Source organism: Zalophus californianus, chromosome 2 (assembly GCF_009762305.2).
Source record: "Zalophus californianus isolate mZalCal1 chromosome 2, mZalCal1.pri.v2, whole genome shotgun sequence".
NCBI lineage: Eukaryota > Metazoa > Chordata > Mammalia > Carnivora > Otariidae > Zalophus > Zalophus californianus.
This window is the reverse complement of record NC_045596.1, coordinates 61,254,329-61,274,559: the sequence shown is the minus strand read 5'-3', so window position 1 is coordinate 61,274,559 and position 20,231 is coordinate 61,254,329. Positions and strand designations below refer to the sequence as shown.

Here is a 20,231-nt window from a genome sequence, read left to right as displayed (position 1 = left end):
CTGGATGAAGACATGGGCTTTATTCGTCTTCAGATGTTGACATTCCCCAGAGCCACCGCAACAAAAACAGAATTAAGGCGCAAAAGGAATTCAGAACCTTCCTTTGCTACCCCAAGCCTGGGAATCTTTTCAAATTTAAATGAATATCTGTCAAACTAATTAAGAGAAGATGCAATGCTCTCATTCTGTGCTCATTAGAGAACTTTACTGGTCATAAATTCCTCAGAGAGTGGGAGTGAATAGGTCTCTACCCTCTTGCTTAAGATTCCTGGCTTTGTTTATTTCCAGTTTGGCCTGTTCATCTTCTAGATCCAGAAAGACCACAACACATGCCTTGAATTAAGTTTTCATCTTATAAAATTTTGTAAAACAGAAAAGTCAGAAATGGAAGAAAGGAATGATGAGATGTTACAACGGATGTTTTAGAGTCAACAACACTGGGGGAGATGACAAGTAATCCTTTATCACCAGGTAGCATCTTCTTTTTCCCACGACGTTTTATTAGTGGATTGCAAAGCTCAAACATTTCACAGACATGGACACAGACAAATACACACACTTGGAAGTCTTCCCATCATTTTTGCAGATTCTGAAATTGATGCTCAGTAAACTGATTGGGGAAAAGATATGCAAATTGTGGCAGTCTGGGGGCAGCTTCGCATACTAAGACCACTATCCACATGACCCTGCAGTATTTATTGGATTTCTGCCAGCTCCCCAGTACAATACTACGTATGTAATTGAATGTATATGTATGAAATTAATAACCTGGGTATCTCTACAGGCAGAGCTTTTTACCCTCATTTTACGGATTAGAAAACTGAGATTCAGAGTGGCCATCTTGCATTATTCTGGTAAGCAGCAGAGTCAGTAGTGAGCAGGATATTTAAGAATACTTGTTTGTTTAAAAATATTATATCATGCCTTTAAGAAGTTTTTGGAAATTTGAAATGATAAAGAATGATTCTGCATCAAAAATTTGATTATCAGAAAGAAATTCAACCGTAGCTATTAGAATGTCTACCAAATGTCTTTAAAGATACATTCTAGAAAACAAGGATTTTTTCTCCCATCTGTTTAAAGCCTACATCTTTTCCTTATTTTTTTTCTTTGCTCTGGGACTTATGCCCCTGAAAATATATTTTTCCCTTTTTCATCAATTCCACTCAGTTTTCCCTATTGGTATCATTTAACTAAGTGCAAAGTGCCCCCAAGCACTTGGGCAGCTCTTTATTATTTCTTCTTTTTGCTCATTATATCTTAAATAGGATTATTGTAATCCATAATTTCTGCCGCTATGTCCACACTGTTGAAGTCAGGGTGAAATAGGGCCAATCTATCTGCCTACACCAGTCTTTTCCCACGTACTGCTGCCATATTGATGCTCATCAACATGGCAACATTACTTTTACTCAAAGCTCAAGTTTGCATTGTAGAAGAGGATATTTAAATCAAAATCAGTTTCACATTTACTATTAAGGCTTTATTCAGCACTGAATTAAATGTGCATCTACATTGCCCCTTGAGGAATCCTATCCAAAAGCCGCATTAGATTGATTTTGACATGTTAGAGATAAAATGCACCTTAGACATCAACTAGTTCACATTTTTGATTTCATAGATAAGCAAATCCTTAGTTTTGTGCATACAAATAATTAGTCATTTATTCAAAATTCAATCTAGAATGAATAAAATAGAATTCCCAGATCTCTTACTCTGAATGCGATGTCACTTTTGTCTTACAAAACTTACAACTGTAGTACCTCCGCACCCTCCTTCTTCTCCCCTGCCCGTACTGCTTGAGGTGGTTACGATTTCAAAAGTTTCCCACACTAACAATTACTAACATCAATCCTTGAAAAACAGTGATTGCTAATACTTCCAAGGCATTCCTTGGATGATTCTCACTTTTACATTTTAACAAGAAAATTCAGATTTTCAAGAGATCATTCTGATCAACCACCTTACTAGACTAACACACAGGCCACTTAGATACTGCCAAGATCCTAAGCAAGAGGGATATACTTAAATGAGGTAGCTAAGCTCAAAAGCAATCATGTGTTTTCACTTAGGAAACAAAATTGAAACACCAAAGCTATAAAATCATCTCCACCTATTTGTGCACAGCATTTTGACTCTATCCTTTAGGGAGAGTAAATATAACATGTCAGCAGCTTGACATAAATGTAGCCAGAATATATTTGATCTCAACATTCCTAAGGGCAGCTATCCAACACTCCTGAGTATCACACTAGCTAGGAGAGTTAAAAGCATCCTCTTCTAAGGCAATCAGAAGCTCAAATTCTAATACATAGCCCCAGTTGCCTCAAGACTGGAATGCATTTGAGCCTTAGGAACCTAAGATGCTGATCTTATTCCAATATTTCATGGGGTGATACTGCATAGAAAGCCAGAGGATTCAGTTATAAATGAATAAATCTCCGTCCTGTTAGTTTCAAGAATGCATTTTTCAAAGATAACCATCTCAAGGAACACAAGATGATCAAAGTTAGGTGCATTTACACCACGTTGGATTTGGGCAAGCTGCAGTGGGCCCATCCACCAGTCTCCTGCTCAGTACAAATACAGAATAATAAAATACAATGCAAAGTGATGATGATGATAACAAAAATAACACATATAGAGCACTATGTCCTAGTTACTTGCATGAGCTCATTTAATCCTTATAATCACCCTCTGAGGAAAATACTATTACCCTCATTTTGACGATAATGGAACAGAGGCACTGGGAGAGAAGGGGTCTCCTCCAAGTTCCACAGTCTCAGAAAGTCGGTGCCAGAGCCAGGATCTGAATCCAGGCAGTCTGGCTTCTGACCCTCCCCCTTGGCTCTTACATCATATTTGCTCAGGGAGTTCCACTAAAGTATCAGAAGATGTAATGACATTCGTCATAGTGAAAAGTAATTTGATTTCCTACAGGATAGGAGGGATTCCGCTTAAAAAAACGATTTCCTACAAATAAGTTCATTTACTGTCATTAATTTTACTTTTGCCTACTATCTACCTATCTACCTCCAGGAGTAAGCCCCAGACTTGGGTCATCTTTCAAAGATAAAGCAAAAGCTTTCCACAGAGAATAAAATCCAGAAAATTGACATATGGCTATGGTAGTCAGTTATCATGAATTTATACTTTTTTACAGGTTTCAATAAAGACACAATTAAAGGGGCACCTGGGTGGCTCAGTCATGAGGCATCTACCTTCGGCTCAGGTCATGATCCCAGGGTCCTGGGATTGAGCCCCGCATCGGGCTCCCTGCTCAGTGGGAAGCCTGCTTCTCCCTCTCCCCCTCCCCCTGCTTGTGTTCCCTCTCTCGCTGTCTCTCTCTGTCAAATAAATGAATAAAATCTTTTTTTTAAAAAAAAGACACAATTAAATGCACAGCAAAATGTGGTATAATTTTACACTTCATAAGATATAAATACCTAAAATCTGGGGGAGAAGCCGTTTGTCCACCTTTTCCTTTCTGAGATAGCATGACAATCTACAGGGCTCTGTAATTTTCTTTTAGCTATTCTTCGAACCACCTGAGTTTTTTTGCCTCATAAGCAGTGCTTAGCACAGGAATTGGGTTGGAAAGGAGTCAAGAAACAGTTTGTGAAATAAAGACAATCAAGGAGAACAGAGAAGAAAGAACAGAAAGAAGGTTCTGTGACCGCTCCTGGATGGCTTCATGCTTGGCAAGCCCTTGACGAGCCACCTTTCCCTTTCCTTAAAGGGGAGCCTTGAAATGTGGAGGCCCTTCCTCGCCTCTCTCCCCTACTCTGCCCTTTGTGGCCACAAAAGAGCTGCCTGTCCACAGAGCACTCAACCAACCAGTTTGAAAAGCCAACACTTTAGTCAATCTGGTTGTTGGTTTTTCCTACCCACAATCGCCCCAGCAACTGGCCTGATGATTTTTTGGACTGAATCGCCGCCTGGCAATATGAGACTTATGTAAGAAGCAGACAGCCCAGACTAAGCCCATAAGAAGGTATACCCGTTTTTTTCTCTATACAAACCGAGGAGAGTAATTTCAATTCTCGAAAAGCAATGGGAAGGCTAATTCCCTGCTGAAAGAGACAGTCCATGTTGAATAATAACCACCTGCGGCTCCCACCAGCCGTTATTTAACTCAGGGTTTCTCAACCTTGGCACCACTTGGGCCAGACGATCCTTTATTATGGGGACTGTCCTGTGCTCTGCACGTTGTTCAGCAACATCCCTGACCTCTGTCTTCTGGATGCCGGTAGCACACCCCCTAACTTGTGACCACCAAAAATGTCTCTAGATCTTGTCAACTGTCCCCTGGGAGGTAAAATCACCTTGGTTGAGAACTACCGATTTAAATTTTTAACCGTCACTGAATTTTCTTCTTTCTCTTTTCTAGCAAACAGGTTAGGAATGGCTCATTTTAAACACTTTGAAATCTCTTTTCTTCTCTTTCTCAAAGGCATAACGGATCTCAGAGTAGTATGAAAAAGAGACTTTCCACTTTTCTCTGTTTGATCCTCAAACTCTGTTTGATCCTTGTGTTGCTCCCCAAGGATTCAGTGGCAACCAAGAACAATAATACCCCATGCTTACCCATGTAGTTCTGATCCTGGGCACTTTAACAATAGTAACTGCTGAATTCCCAATACTCCTCTTTCCATGGGAGACTAGCTGTTTGTTTTCAATTCCAGCACGGCAAAAAAGCATTTTTAATTTGTGAAAGCATACATGGGGGCATTTACAAAAAAATATCATACCTATGGGCAATGAAAACTGGCAGCACCATCAGGAACATCCCAGAGCAATGACCAAAGTTACAGTCATCAAGTGGCTTATCAAGACTGTTTCTTGGTAAGAAAGTTAAGCCCATTTTCTTTGAGTGCAACCAGCTGCTAAAGTCTCATGCTGGTAGTTAACAATAAATAGTCTTTGTTGAATTATTAAATGTAGTAACAAGTGTAGCTTCCGTGGCCTTCTATATCCCAGGAAAACATCCTGGTCACGTGAAAACCAAGAGTACCATAGTTCTCTGCCTTCTTTCCAGTGGTTTCTCTAGACAATGGTGTGCTTCTCTGACTTGAACATAATCAGCCCACTATCCCAAGGCACCTCAGGAGGGAGCAGGAAGTGTATGTTACCTGCCCTTTGACTCACATGGCACCATGGCACACACCTCTTTCTCCTGGGGCCACTCCGTAAAGAAGGCAACATGGTATGGAGTTACCATCCAACAGATGAGGCCCACGGAGTAATTGAAGTCTGCAAAATCAAACTGTATCGTTTCCTAATGTCTGAAATCAGCATTAAAAACAAGAACAACAGCAGGGCGCTTGGGTGGCTCAGTCGGTTAAGCATCTGCCTTCGGCTCAGGTCATGGTCCCAGGGTCCTGGGATCAAGTCCCACATCAGGCTCCCTGCTCAGTGGGGAGTCTGCTTCTCCCTCTCCCTCTGGCCTTCTGCCTGCCCCTCCCCCTCCGCTCTCTCTCTCCAATAAATAAATAAAATCTCTAAAAAAACAACAAAAAGAACAAGAACAACAGCAACAATGACCACCTCCACCACCAGCACCGTGGCCAGTGTGCTCCCTGCCAGGCCCGAGGTCAGGCACTTCACTTTCATTATCTATCCCTTACCCTTCATAACAGCCCTGCGAGGTAGGTCATATTTTACAGATGAGGTTCATGGAGATGTGTCCTGCCCATCTCCAGATAGAAGACGATGAACTTGGAATTCAAACCCAGGACCATTCAACTCTAGAGGCTGAGCTACTCTACCATCTCGGGAAGCACAGGGGGACAGAAAGAAGGCTGCTGACATGTCCACCATCAGGAACAAAAGAACAAAATCCTGCTTTCTCCAAAAGAATGGGGAAAGATTGGGGATCCTCTGGGTTTCTATCATTTTACTCTCGAAAGCAAGAGAGAGGGTGAGGAACTCGCTGTCTGCAGCTGGGCGCTACTCTCTGTCCTATCTTGAAAGGACTGATTATCCATGGCAGGAGGTCTGGCTGGACTTGGAAGGGGCAGCAACAATTTCCTTTAATATCAAGCGCTCATTCTCTGAAGGGACATAGCTCAAGATCAGGGTGTTTTTCCTCTGTCTCAAAAGCTACTATTGAAGCCTTCCTTTTAATCTTTAACCATGATGCTTAAATAAGGAACTTTTTATTGTTATCTAATAGGTAACACCTTACCACACACTATGTCAAAGTTCTGGGGTTTCTCAGTCTTTGCTAGGAAGCTATCATCTTCCGCTGAGTTGCTAAAGCTGAAAACCAGGGAGTCATCCCCCCCCCCCCTCCTTCTCCCTCACCTGAGGAGCCAGCCTGTCATCAAGTCTACCCATCCTACCTTCTGGACATTGAATCCACCCCTTCCGCTTTCCCCACCATAGTCCCAGTGCAGGCCGCCATTATTTCTCACCTGGACCAGTCCTCTCTCACTAGTTTCTTTTCCTCCAGGCTTGCCATCTTCTAAAATGCAGCCAGAATGGCCTTTCTCAAACACAGATCTGATCTTTGTCACTGGTCTGCCTTTTTAATTCTTCATTAGCTCCCCATCACCTTGAGGATCCTGCTCAAACCCAAGAGCATCCTCACATATGCTCCCCAAAGAATACCAGATACGTTCCAACAGGGCACCCCCCGGCCCACATGGCACCTTGTGCCAATCAGACAAAGGCGCCTCCTTCTCCAGGTGGACACAGCCGCTCCAGGGAGCCAAGCTTGGGCTGGACTGCAGCCCTGCTCCCACCCCATCTCTGCCCTTCTTCCAGAAGGTCACAAGCATACAGTTGGCCCACAGCCCTGACTTAAGGCTCAATTCAAGCAACTCTTTGTTTACTTTGTCTAAAATGCCTTTAGCCACTAAATCCATCTACCTAACTCCTATTCATCCTTCTAAAAATCAAGGCAGTCATCCTCCTATAGGAAACTTTCACCTATTCTATGCTATGCTATGAGAAAAATTCTAGGCTACCATGGCATGCCCAGTACACATTTTCTTGCCTATTTCTCCCCTACCCACTGCGTTCTGTGACAGCAAGGACCCTGCCTTTCAGATCTGTGTGCCTAGAAAGCCTAGCACAGCCCCTGGGAGACCGCAGATCGATAGTTGCTGAATGTCAAATGAATGCTGCCCCCTCCTCCTGACTTCTTAGTCTTGTCACTGTGTAAGACCCCCAGCAATTTGGAGATTAGGCCATGGGGGTCGGCTTCCTCAGATTACATAATCCCTACTCAAAGAACAAGGAGCCAGATCTCATTTAGCAAGTATTTCATTAGCCTGTGATTAAGAAGAACAAACATCTTGTATTTCAATTTCCTGTCCACTCCTGACAAGTTCACTAACACATCTCACCGAGTGTTTTGTCCTTCACTGGGTCCTTCTCCCGTCTTTAGCCTTCCCCTCCTCCTCCCAGACTTGCTCTCCTTAACATCCGGCCGGAGAGGGGGGTGCCTGGGAATTTGTGGTACTCTTTACCTTCACAAATATTTGGACATTTTCATAATAAAAAAAAATAAAAATAAATATTAAACAATAAAGAGTTATCCACACTCACTGAACCACAGGCTCAACTTCTTATATTTCTGCCTTCCATGGGGATCGTCCTCGTTAGTGCTACTTGGTTCTCCCAATTAGCCTGCCCCGATGGCCACACTGATTTCATTTATGAATTCACTCAGCTCTCCTCATCCCTTCCTCCTCAAATCTCTCACTATTTCCCTCCTGATATGAATCAAGAATTCTCCTTCTTCTCCTATTTAAGTCGGGCCAAAAGGAGTAGAGCCACCAGACTTTAACTCCTTGTCAAAGGCACTTGTATATCTGAAATCTAAATCTAATCGTTTTACTTATGAAAAATGTTCTTTTCAGTTGGGTTCAGAGCCATTTTAGGAAGGACTGGGCAGGACTATCACGTGTTTTTGTCAGAGACAGACAGTATTGTCTCCTTGCTCACAACTATTCTGGGAGAACATGGCCCCAAACAAGCCCCTGCCGAAGGGACGAGGCTGGACCAGCCTGTCCCTAGCTATCAGGTTGTTGTCTGTGGAACTTGGAACTGGAGCACAGAGGCTGAGGGAAGAAAGTTCAAGAGCTATGAGGATACCTGGACTAGAACCCAGCAACAGCTCTGTGGTGAGCCAGGGCCACACACAAGCCAATGTGAGAGGACAGAAACCCAGAAGTTTGGGGACATGCCTCTGACAGCATTTCGTTGCTGTTACTGAAAATGATACAAGTGACATTGAACCTATATAGAAATTTAAGCAAAAATGGGAATTTCTTGGAAAGGGCATGAATGGAGATGGTCTCAGGGATTAAAAAATATTGTCAGGTTCTCCATCACCTCATCATGCACCATCTGTGTGTGTGTGTGTGTGTGTGTGTGTGTGTGTGTGTGTGTTTCCACCCCATTTATATATATATGTGTATATATCTTTTCTTCTATAGCAAACAGGATTCTTCTTCAGTGTGTATGTCTGTGTCCCCTTCTTCCTCACAGACATAATTCTGATTCAATTGTAGTATCAGATGACCCATGTATTCAGGAAGGTGGATCCTTCCGTAGCCCCAAGAGATAAATCATTCTTGATCTACACCAATTATGGTATTCTGACTCCCCCGCCAGTTATGAATCTAGGCAGAGGCATAGGACACAACCCTAGCTAATGAGATCTGACCAAAGAAACGTTTGCAGGAGGGTTTTTGGAAAAGCATTCCTCATTCTTGATAAAATACACAAAACTGGGACTCCTTCCTGCCCTTGGACAAACTTGTGTGAGTAGATGATGCCTGGAGCTGCAGCAGCCATCTTGTAATCATGAGGGGCAAATCTGGGGATGCAAATCATCATGCTAAGGAGGTTAGAACGGGAATAAATAAGCTGGAGCCTTGATGACATCATCATGCCATTCAATTAACCTTGGAACCATGTTTTCCAGGAAGTTAGTCTGAAGGAAGAGCAATGGAACTGATGTTCAAAGTCAACTAACACGAGGGACTATGCAGTCCAATGAGAAGTGAGTAGCTGTCTACTTGCTAAGTTGTAATAAAGGCGAATGGTTATGGACCTCTTACTATGTATCAGGCAGTGTTCCAAGTGCTTTAACTGTATGACCTCATTTAATCTGCATAACAACCCAACAGGGTAGACACTTTCACTATTTCCTATTTTTCAGATGGGTAAACAAAATCCAGAAACACTGAGTAATTTAACCAAAGTGACACACTCAGCAATGCCAAGGTGGGAACTCACACTCAGGCTTCTGACTCCTTCTGACTGAATCATTAGGTTAAACCTGAAGTGTTCCTGGCTTCCTACAGTTGGATTTCCACAAGCTTCCCGCATATCTCTTCCAAGAACCCTTCTTTTTTTATTTGAGCTTGTCTGAGTGGGTTTGTGTTCCCTGCACCCAAATGTTCCCTCAGGCACTGAGCAGAACTCAGGCTTTCTTTTTCCACCCCATAATAAGTCTGTGAGTCTCCATATCCAATTGTTAAATGCACTGAGTCCAAATCCCACACCAAAACCCTGATTTAGGGGAATTCATGGTTCCCTGGTTTGCTCCTTCCCCAATTCTCACGTGGCAGGTGTTAGTGTGAGGGCACTATTTTTTCATGCAAGGGCACTTTTATGGGCACTATTTCCAGTGTGATGTGACAATCAAAATATCAATGAACACCTAACAAGGGATGCGGCTATCGACAGTGGTTCAAATAATCGCCCTATTAAACCCTTACCTCTAATTTTATCTGTTTTGTAACTTCAAAGTTTTTGTATTAAGTGACATCTTGCAATCACATATGTCTCTGTAGCTCTGTGAGATCAGGAAGGCATTTCTGTGGCCTTCCTACTGTTTATTCATGTCACACCCATACTCCCTCACTCATTCAACAAATATTTGAGTATCTGCCATGCCCCAGGTACTATGCTAGGCACTGGGTATCAACAGGTTACATTCTCTGCCCTCACAGAGGGCAATAAAGTGTAATGATATGCCAGATCACTTTTTTCTCTAAATCAACAGGAGAGCTCTAACAGATGAAAAAGTTGCATAGGACTATTTTGTGGGCATATCCAATGTAGGCTGCTTCAAGAGTGCAGACCCTGCTGGCTGACTGCCTGGGTTCAATCCCAGCTCTGTCACTGTGTGACCTTAGATTGATGAGTTACTGAACTGGTTATGTCAACTGTTTAACCTGTTAAATGGGGATTAAAAATGCAGCTTTGTCATAGGGTCGTTATGGGAGCATTTTAATAGATCATGCAGAACTTATCAAGTATATGATAAGTGTTCATTCAAAAGAAAAAGTGAGCTAGGGTTTATTCTACCCCCTGATCCTAGCAAGCATAGGAGCACAGCATAGTCAGCGTGGGGGGGCACTGGGGCTCCAGACACCAGGACCAGGGTCGAGGCTGCAGCAAACTAACTCCTCTGGCTGCCCCTCACCTAAGTAAAATAGAGCCTCCACAACCGGTTGTTTCTTGCTCTCAGAATTCCCCAACTAAGCTGTTGGTTAAACAGAATTTAAGGTAACTTTGCCTGCAGAATTTAGTTTTCAGTAAGCAGATCTCAGAAGAAAGCAGAACCACAAATTTGGAAAAAATCTTAGAAGTCAAGCTGGTGTCCAAATGTTGGACAGCCCCTCTGACCATTGGTTACCCATCCTCTACTGGAACATTTCCATTGCTGAAGATGTATATTTTTAGACAGCCTTTCCCTTTGTTGATCATTAAGTTGCCATCAAGTATTTTGTTTAATGGTTCCCAAGTCACTTATTTTGGTTCTGGAGCAAGCATAACCCCAATTCTAAATGATGGTCTTCAAATGCTCGGAGAAAAGGATTCCCTTGCTTCTAGTTTCTGAGCTAGTCATCACTTGACGTGAATTATAACCAAAATCCTTCAGGTTCAAAGGAAGAGATCAACAGGATCTAGACACTTGGACAGGTGTCTAGGAAGATTATCTTGAGAGAGCGTTCTTGAACTGCCCCGGAAATCCAATCTTGTTTCTGGGCTCTTGATAGAAGGAAAAGAGCTTGATTCCTCGTTTTCATGATATCTGCAATAGGTTTCTCCCTGCCTCGAATCCTGTGGCCTAGAGAAGGGTATTGACATCAAAACTCAAACACGAGTACGTTGCAATTGCATGGGAGTTCAGTGGAATTCAATAGGATTTTGTAGCTGAAACTTAAACCAAAGGTCTCAAAATACACCTGTCCCTAGAGAGTTTGGACTTAGTACTTTCATAACAGAGACAACGTTTTGTCTGAAACAAGGCCAGTTTTTAAAAAGTAAATTTTTCCCTCTGTATGTGTGCAGTTAGAGAACTGGAATCTTTTTAGGTCATAGAATTGAATACTTAGGGAACCAAGGCTGGGAGTTTAATTCTCTTAAGAATAATCAGTTTTGGGGGCGCCTGGGTGGCTCAGTCTTTAAGCGTCTGCCTTTGGCTCAGGTCATGATCCCAGGGTCCTGGGATGGAGCCCCGCATCGGGCTCCCTGCTCCGCGGGAAGCCTGCTTCTCCCTCTCCCACTCCCCCTGCTTGTGTTCCCTCTCTCGCTGTGTCTCTCTCTGTGAAATAAATAAATAAATAATCTTAAAAAAAAAAAAAAAAGAAGAATCAGTTTTGATCCGAGCAAAGCCATCTTCCATGTGCTCACATCCTTCTGTCTTTAAATCCTAGGTAGTGGTAATAATAAACAAATAGACAATAGCTAACAATTATGAAATTTTTCTGTGCTGTAGGCACTGTGCTAAAGGTTTTACACAAATGATTTCATTGAAATCTCTCAACAGCTCTGTAAAGTAAGTTCACAGGGTTCATTCAGAGTAAATGGGCCCGAGGCCCGGACCTCTACCCCTGCTTGCACTAGCCTCCCCTCTTCCTCACACAAGTCGTTTAGGCTTCCCCCTCCCACCAGGGCCTTCGCACTTGCTGTTCTCTCTGCTTCCAGTGCTCTTCCCCAGCTCATCACAAGGCTTGGTCGCTCCCCTCCTTCAAGCCTTCCTTCAAATACCACCTTAGTGGGGTCTTGCCCGGCAACCCTTTAGAAAACTGCAGTATCCCTCTCTGCCATCATATACTCGTCATACACCACACGTCCCTGCTTTATGTTTTTCCATAGCAGTTATCATTTTATAACCTTCAACACAACTGACTTATGTGGGGGTTTGTTATCTGTCTCCCTGGACCAGAACGTGAGCAAGAGTTTTTGTCTACGTTTGTTCACGATCCTCAACCCAGCATCTAGAAATACAGCCGGCACATGGTATGGACTCCATAAATATTAACTGGTTAAATTTTATACAGGAGGCAACAGGCAAAGAGAGGGTAAGCGGTCCAGCTTTTCATAGAAAGAAGACTTCTTAAGAAGCCACATTCCAGAAACCAAACTCAGAGTCCATATCCTTTTCCTGGGGGCTGGTGGCATTCCCTTTAACCGTCAGGGGCAGTACGTCAGATCTGAATAATACTTCATGAGTAGAAACAGGCACTACCAATCAAGAATATAAAGAGGTATTTCACATATGTACTGTATTTAAGATCATACAAGCGTAGGCACAATTGCTTGTTGGAATCTTTTGCGACCCCACTGGGAAATTTTAGACTGCAAGGAAATTTAAAAATGTCACACTGAAACCTGAAGAGGACATAAAGTTCTCACGAAAGTATTTTCCCAGGGTTGTACAACGGCAGGAGTGACAGCATAGAATACTCCTTCAGAAATGCCATTCAAGGATTCAAGGATTCTTTCCCGCGTTCCTTTTATGTGATTATAGTTAACCTTCCTAACAAAGCAGAAATCCAATTTGCAGATGAGGAACATGCTCTAAGAGTTGCGTACCTTCCTCAAATAGCCCAGTGAGGGGTAGAGTTTGGAATATAATTCTTTTGTCTCTGTCTAGTGTGCCTGCCCCTGTACACACAGCTGCTAGTCAGGCTTCCGGTGTTCATCATTTTCCAGAGTCTTCTATCCTGAGGAACAAACTTGGTTTTTGAAGTGGCTAACTTAATGTCTCATCGACTGAAAAATAACAAACAAGTACGACTTCCCCTCTTGCTTTTTTAAAGGGCTCCCATTAACCCAGATTCAAGAGACTCATATTGGAACGTACATACGGCCACAGTACAATCAGCATTTTATCCTGAAGTTCATTTCACTAACTGAACAGCCAGGCTTATAAAGCTCACATTATTACAGAGGGAAAAAAATGCAGCTGCTGGCTGACAGGATCGCTAAATGCAACCAATACCAGGAAAACCTCAAAACTCCGACCACTTTTTCTCTTAACCGTATTTTTGCCAATTATTTCTCCACAGCTTTGGAAGCCTGTTTCCACCTCTCCCCCTTTTCCAAAAAGAATTCTACCCTAAGGGGAAAAAAAATTAAGACCTCAAAACCAAGTACAAATTGCTCATTTAAAGAAGAGGAATTAAGGGTGTGGGGGCCTTTCTTCCTTAAAAGCTCATCATTCTGTAGAAAGAATCCGAATCCCGTCCTGATTCTTCTTGAGCAGTGGAGCAGTTTTGGGTTTTGTGTTAGTTAATTTTAATTAAAAAAAAAAAGGCACCATTCTTGAGAAGCTGTTGCTATGAGACTTCCTGAGCCTCAACAGATGGCCGCAGAGCAGTTCTCAGCCCCGAGCTCTGGGCTGTGAAGCCCTCCACTCAGGCATACCATTAACATTCCCGGAATACCTTTGGAGGCAATGCGCGCCCGCCGCCCTCAGACTAGCTCACCCACTGCTCTTGGGCTGGCCTCCCTTGTCAGGGCGCCGGGGCTGCCATCTCTTATGAATGAGTGATCAGGCCTCTCGAGGAAAAGGCCACAGCAGGGAGGTTGTGGTCCTTCTCGGGGAAGCTTCAGACAAACTTTACCAACACACCCCTGGGGTTGGGAGTTGGGGTGAACGTGAGGGCGCACACGCGCGGGCCGGCACACATACCTGTGCACAAATACATACACACGCGTGCACACATGCACACCACACTCCACACCCGACTCACTTCATTGTTTGTAGGCTTCTGACCCCTCTCCCAGCCACAGAGGGATCCAGGTGAGTGGGCAGCTTATTTCTGGACTGAAGCATTTTTAGTGCCTAGACAGAACCGCTGAGGGAGAGGTTTAAGGCTTCCTGGTTTCTTTTTGGACAGAAAGACAGAAAAGGAAGGAGCAATGCATGGCATTTGAGTTTCCTCTGTCTCACTAATTTCTTGGTGCTACTGGATAAATCATTCCATTTCATCCCCTTTCTCTCTCTTCCAAGCTGCCACGAGGATACTGACCGACATGCATCAGATAGAGGAATTAATGAGGCGTGTTTAACAAACAACCGAGAAATCACTGCATAAATATCAGGTCAGGAAGACCAGCCTCCACCACTGCCAGGAGAAAGATAAGGAAGGAACTTGGAGACCGGCCCTCGGGGTCGAATTGCCAGGGACCACCGCCCCTGAAGGGCTGGTCTGGAATGCTGACCCCAGTTTTTGGTGGGAACGGTCTACCAGTAGCTTTATTGGTCACTAAGGAGCTTTGGTACTTGGGAAAAAAACAAGCGATTCCAAACAGCCATAGTTTTCAGGGCGGGGCTCATTTAAATTCCATCCCCAGAGCTGTGGTGTTAAAAACCCAGCCCGAGTGTGCAAGCAAAGTCCCACCTAAAGTGTCTTGACACCAGCACTCACACCATCGCTTGATGGGACATAGGAGCAATCCTACCAGTTTCCGGTCACAGAAGTTCTTTAAAAGCTTTTCTCCCAATGGTATCAGATAAGAAGCTACAAATACCACCCTGTCGCCATCATTTGACATTTGTGTTTTAGCCCAATCTGTCCAACTGAGAGGCAAGATGACTGGAGACTGCTTCAGTTCCTGCCTTCCAAAACCATCCATGTGTCCTACAGTGACATTTCTCCCTCGTCTACAAAATGTGAACATTAGGGCTGCTGGAAGTTGTTGCTGTTATTGTTTTTAAACATGCCTTCTAGAGGCTTGGCCTAACAAGGAGTGCCAACTTTTTCCTGTTAACCAGGGACATTTTAAGGAAGCCACCTAGAGAGGGGGGGACATGGGAAGCTGCTTCTTTCTCCATGTGTCTAGCACTAGGGAACACCAGCTCACTCGTCTGTCCCTATGGCCATAGCACGGGGAGCAAAGGGAGGTTTCTCTCAGATGTTCCGGCTTCTGAGCTCACAGGCCTGCCCAGCTTAGCAAAGTCAGGGGCAAAAGGCTGAGATCTGGGGCCGTTCTGAGGGAGGGAGGGAGGGAGAAAGAAAGGGGCGGGGAGGGAGGTGTCTGACGTAGGCAGCTTCCATTTGCATAACTGAACATTTCAAGCAGAGCCAATGAGACACGCCGATGCCTGTCTGGGAGGGGGAAGCTGAGTGTGCTCCATTATGCCCTATTGTGTGCTGTCCACAATCCGAGAGGGGACCCTCACCACCCTGCCCTCGAGGGAGTCGGGCAGACATTCCACAGCCCCAGAAAGGGTATTTTTAAAAAATTGTCCCTGGGGAAGAAGATGAATTTAAGATACTTAATTCCCTGCCCCAATCTTACTCTCTAATGATATTGTTCTTGGGATGAAATGTAGGTATGTGTATGTCTGTCTTAGTTATTAACAATTGTGTTACATTACATATTTGGGGGGCCCCTGGTACTCTGCAGATATGTACAAGGGCTCTCTATACTCTTAATGTGGAATGTGGGGTTTCTGTGACTTTATTTTTTAACTAGAGATAAAGAGGTTTTTCAACTAGCTCTCTCTTCCTGTCTGTACCTTTTTAAAACACTGGGGGTTTTATGAATAGTGTTGTGTGTATGTGTGTGTGTGTGTGTGTGTGTTTTAAGACAGTGATTGGGACTATGGTAGTATTTATCCTTCTCCATACAAAAATGACTTATCCTTAATCCAGGAAATTATCTTGGTTTGTACATTCTCTGGGCTGTAATTCATAAGGGAAGGTAGATTTTTGAAATTTAAATTGATAGTAAATATACAGTATTTATTTAGCTTTCCAATGTCCATTTCTCCTTTAACTCCCTCGACATTTTTCAATTCACTTGGCATCTACCTATCTACCTACCAACCGATCTGATTTTTCAATTATCATCAACCATCTGTGCTATTCGCTCACACATTATATTTAAGATGATTACTATAGACCTGTGCCATGACCACGCTTCAGCCCATGGGTAATGTTATTTCAGATGCTTTCATTCATCAGGCAGTGATTTCAGCATTTATACTTAGTATCACTACTATGTTGAACTTACTGTGGGAAAATGTTTTTATAAAAACAAGTTAGCTAACAGAGGAGAAAGATGGAAATTTCCAACTGGCTACAAACACGGGAAGAAAAAGACATATTACAGGACAATTGGCATAGATGGCCAGTGAATGGTTTCTAAATGCTTATCTGCTTTTTTGCCACCTCTATCTATTCTATTATGTTTACTACTTGAACAGAATCATTCAGAATTGGTGAATGAAGAAATCTTTCTTTCATGAAGGTGTTTATATCTTTGAAATTAAAACAGTGGGGATAGTAGTCTCAGATTGGATTTATAAATGGATCTTTACCCATTTATAGAAAGTTTTCATTAAAAGTATCAAAATCAAAGAGAAAATTACTTCCTCCCTATCACAACAAAACAGGCAGGGGTGTAAGCACTAGTCCCAAACCACTAGTCTTTTCACCAACCTCCAATTACTAAATCCTAGAATTACATGTATGCTGACAGCAATCCAAGAGGGGAGACAGGATGGCCCCTGAAGTATCTGTCAACCAACTTAAAGGAAAATGAAATCATTATAGAGCTTAATATTCCTAGGCATTTCACTGTTGCTCAAACTTAGGTGCTTGCATTTAGAATCTGCCTTTTTCTCAAACATCAGAATAAGCAAAGCGAGCCAAGCAATACAATCAAACCCCTCGTTAAAGTGAAATTCACTGATTTTACTATGTTGAACAAACCTTAAAAAGAAAAACTGCTTTCATACCATAGGAGGAAAAGTTAAAGACAGCTTTAAAAATAAATGGCAATTAGAATTAGACTATAAATCCTGGAATTGCATAATTGAAAGGAGCTAAGATATTCACACTGACTTAATTTTATTGTACGAGCTGGCATATATATTTGTTGGCCTTAATTAAAAGTTACTTTATTCTATCATCACTTGAGTTTCTCATCAAATAGGAAGGAGTGCACAATGAGGTGTCAACTGCCTGCAAGAGTTACAATAATTTGTCAAGCCCCCCCCCTTTACATCTTTATTTATGCTTTGGTATCGTTTTGCCAACACATCTGGCGGCCGAATAACAGCAATTTCATCATAAAGGCCTAAACTAAACAACTTCCCTGCCTCTCTTTAATTTACCTTCCCAATACTGGCATTTCTGTCACGATCAATGTAGAAATAATGTTGAGACCTATCTGGTCTAACATGGACTTACCTTAAGGAAGTCTACGCAGGCATTTCCATTGTCCACAGTTATCTGTTGAAGATCTCTGTCCAGCGTGACACGGGGCCTTGCCACTCACCAGCAGGGCTCAGGGACTCCAGGGAGGTGGGATAGAGGCGCAGTTCTCGCCCGGAAAGAATCCCCCCAGCACCAGCCCCAGGAAGGCAAGAGCTAAGACACAGGTGTCTGACACCACCAAGGCACCTCTGCTGGAACCTGCAATCAAACGGCTGCCCTGATTAGGCAAGTACAAAAGGCAGTTCAGATTACTGCCCTCCTCCCAACCAATCGCTGGCCGGCCTGCCTGACAGCAGCAGGCCCCCTGATGTACAGGGAAGTACACGCGACCAGAACCTGAGAACCGGTTTCCACCGCGGCCAGGTCCCGCGTGCACTCCCGCCCTGCACCCCCCGGAGAAGCTGTTTGTCAGGCCAGTGTAAGGGGAGCTGGTGGTAACGGGTAAGCCGTCCCCCCCTTCCCCAGAGAGTGTCCCTCTAGGTCCTTTGACTCATACACGGCACCAGGCACGCTGACGACAAAGCGAAGGTAAGGAAGAATGAACAGCTTTGGCAGCTTTCACCAGCCAGTGCCCCCATCCAGGGCTGGCGCTTCCTCCCACCCTCTGCCATCCCCCACTCGGGCTTCTCTGCAGCTGGATAAGTTCGATTTTTAATTAGTTATGGTTTTTGCAAGCAACAGCTTCTCACAGAAACTGGGAGAAGGCAAGGTAGAATCAAAGAAGAAGAAAAACCTTTGGACAGTCCTGTTTCCAACAATAAAATTCAATATTGTAGAAAATCACCTCAGACAAAAAAATTTATAAACATAGGGCTTGTAAAAAAGAAAAAACAAAACACTTGAGCACTGCATTTTCAAAAATTCGGCCCAATCAAGTGCCATGCAGCTCACCTTTGTGGAAGGAATCTTAACAGGTTTCCTAAACTCCAACCAGCTAAAGGAATTTTGCTGAAATCTATCATCTGAGCCTCTGAAACTGCAGTGCTCTGCAGCTGTATGGAGAAGTAGTGCTTGATTCAAGTTTTGGTATTTGCCCCAGACTATACAGGTCAGCTTAACAGTAACCATAGACACAAAGAGAGAGAAAAGGAATAGTGCACACAGAAAAAAAAAAAAAAAACAGTCTCCAAGTGTGTCTGAGTGCGTGGGTATGTAAATGCATTTTCATTAGTTTGCAGCTGCCAGTGGTGGGAAAAAACAAATGATAGGATCCAAGGCTAATTTGTCAACCTTGCTAAAAAATCTTAAGAACACTTTTAGAGGAATATTCAGATGTGTAAAGAAAGAAGAAGGAAAGGGAACACGTCCCCAGGCACACGCGCACGTGTCCGCATATACACACAGAAGTCTGAAATCACAGGGAGCGTATACTCTAACACACAGTAGTGATCTCGTTCCAGACACCAAGAAAATCTACAGAATCCTTGAAAATGTGGTTACATTTCAAAGGTGAGACTAATTTTATTTAAAGGCAGTTCCTATTAACAAGAAAGACTGTCTCTCCAGAATATTCCACTTGAATTCCAGAGCTATTTATATTTCTCTAATGTGAATTCTAAGGAAATAGGATGGAGGCAAGTGCAGGATGGGAACAGTAGTCAGGGTGGGGCAGAAAAATCATTTTGCAGAGGAGAAATATCTCACTGGGGCTTGCACCAGGAGCTGTCTTTCCTTTTAAGAAGGCAAAATTCTTATCTCGGTTTTGTTTTCCTCCCCCACCCTGCAACCTCCCCAAAACACAACTGAGTTGCAAGTCCTTCTCTCATGGACTACCCCCACCAAGCCAGAGGTCAAGAGCGGCCAGGCCACAGAATTCATTTTGAATGTGTCAAATTTAACAACCTCCTGCCGCCGATCAGGAGCTCGCCTCCACGGGGCAGAATGACGAATGGTTACTCTTGACATCTGTTTATCACCATCATCCATCTAGTATGGGAATGGCGTTCCCTCAAACAGCAGAACCCTCACAGTGGCTTCAAGGAGCCAGAAGTCTCCTCCCTCTTCATTTCATCAGTCTTTTCCTCCTAGTCCTGCTCTATGCAATCTAAACTCACTTCAAACCCACTCTCCTCCAAGTTCCCTGTGGCAACATCCTCAACAGGGCTCTGGGAACTGTGTATATTGTGTAAGGTCCTCATGGCTGCTTTGTTACCTTAGAAGAGATTTCTCCATGTGATTCTTTAGAGAAGCTAAAACAAGCAGGCAAGGCAAGGAAAAAATTATATTGAAGCACTTAATCATCTGCCCTTTTACAAGTCACAAATCACAAAGATGAATAAGGGAACCGCTGTTATGTTTTACAAAGAATGGGTACCTATGTAGTATTAGGTTGAACCATTTTTTTGTTTTTTGTTTTTTAAGATTTTTATGTATTTATTTGACAGAGAGAAACACAGCGAGAGAGGGAACACAAGCAGGGGGACTGGGAGAGGGAGAAGCAGACTCCCCGCTGAGCAGGGAGCCCAATGTGGGCTTGATCCCAGGGCCCTGGGATCATGACCTGAGCCGAAGGCAGACGCTTGGCGACTAAGCCACCCAGGAGCCCCCATTTTTTTTTAATTTTTTTTATAGATTTAACCAAGTTAAATTGTCAGTATTTTACCATTTTTGGTCTACTGCAATAGCAATTTTATGTGATTTAACCTGTAGTTGAACTACAGCTAAATACTACACAACTGGTAATTAACCACATGTCAATAGTTACTATGTTGCATTTTCTAATCATCACCACACAATTCTATAAAT

At 43.3% G+C, this 20,231-nt stretch overlaps 1 protein-coding gene across 2 annotated transcripts in view; it reads right to left on the bottom strand.

Annotated features, from left to right (window-relative positions):
• Nucleotides 1–20,231, bottom strand: part of SHROOM3 (shroom family member 3) — a 251,686-nt gene that overhangs the window by 148,287 nt on the left and 83,168 nt on the right. The window contains exon 1 of one of the 2 annotated variants that reach the window (XM_027598487.2): nt 17,460–17,672. The exons of the other annotated variant lie outside the window; for it this stretch is intronic. The gene's annotated coding sequence lies outside the window, so the exon portion shown is untranslated. Of the gene's footprint in view, nt 1–17,459; nt 17,673–20,231 lie in introns of those variants that run through there. 2 annotated transcript variants of the gene reach the window in all.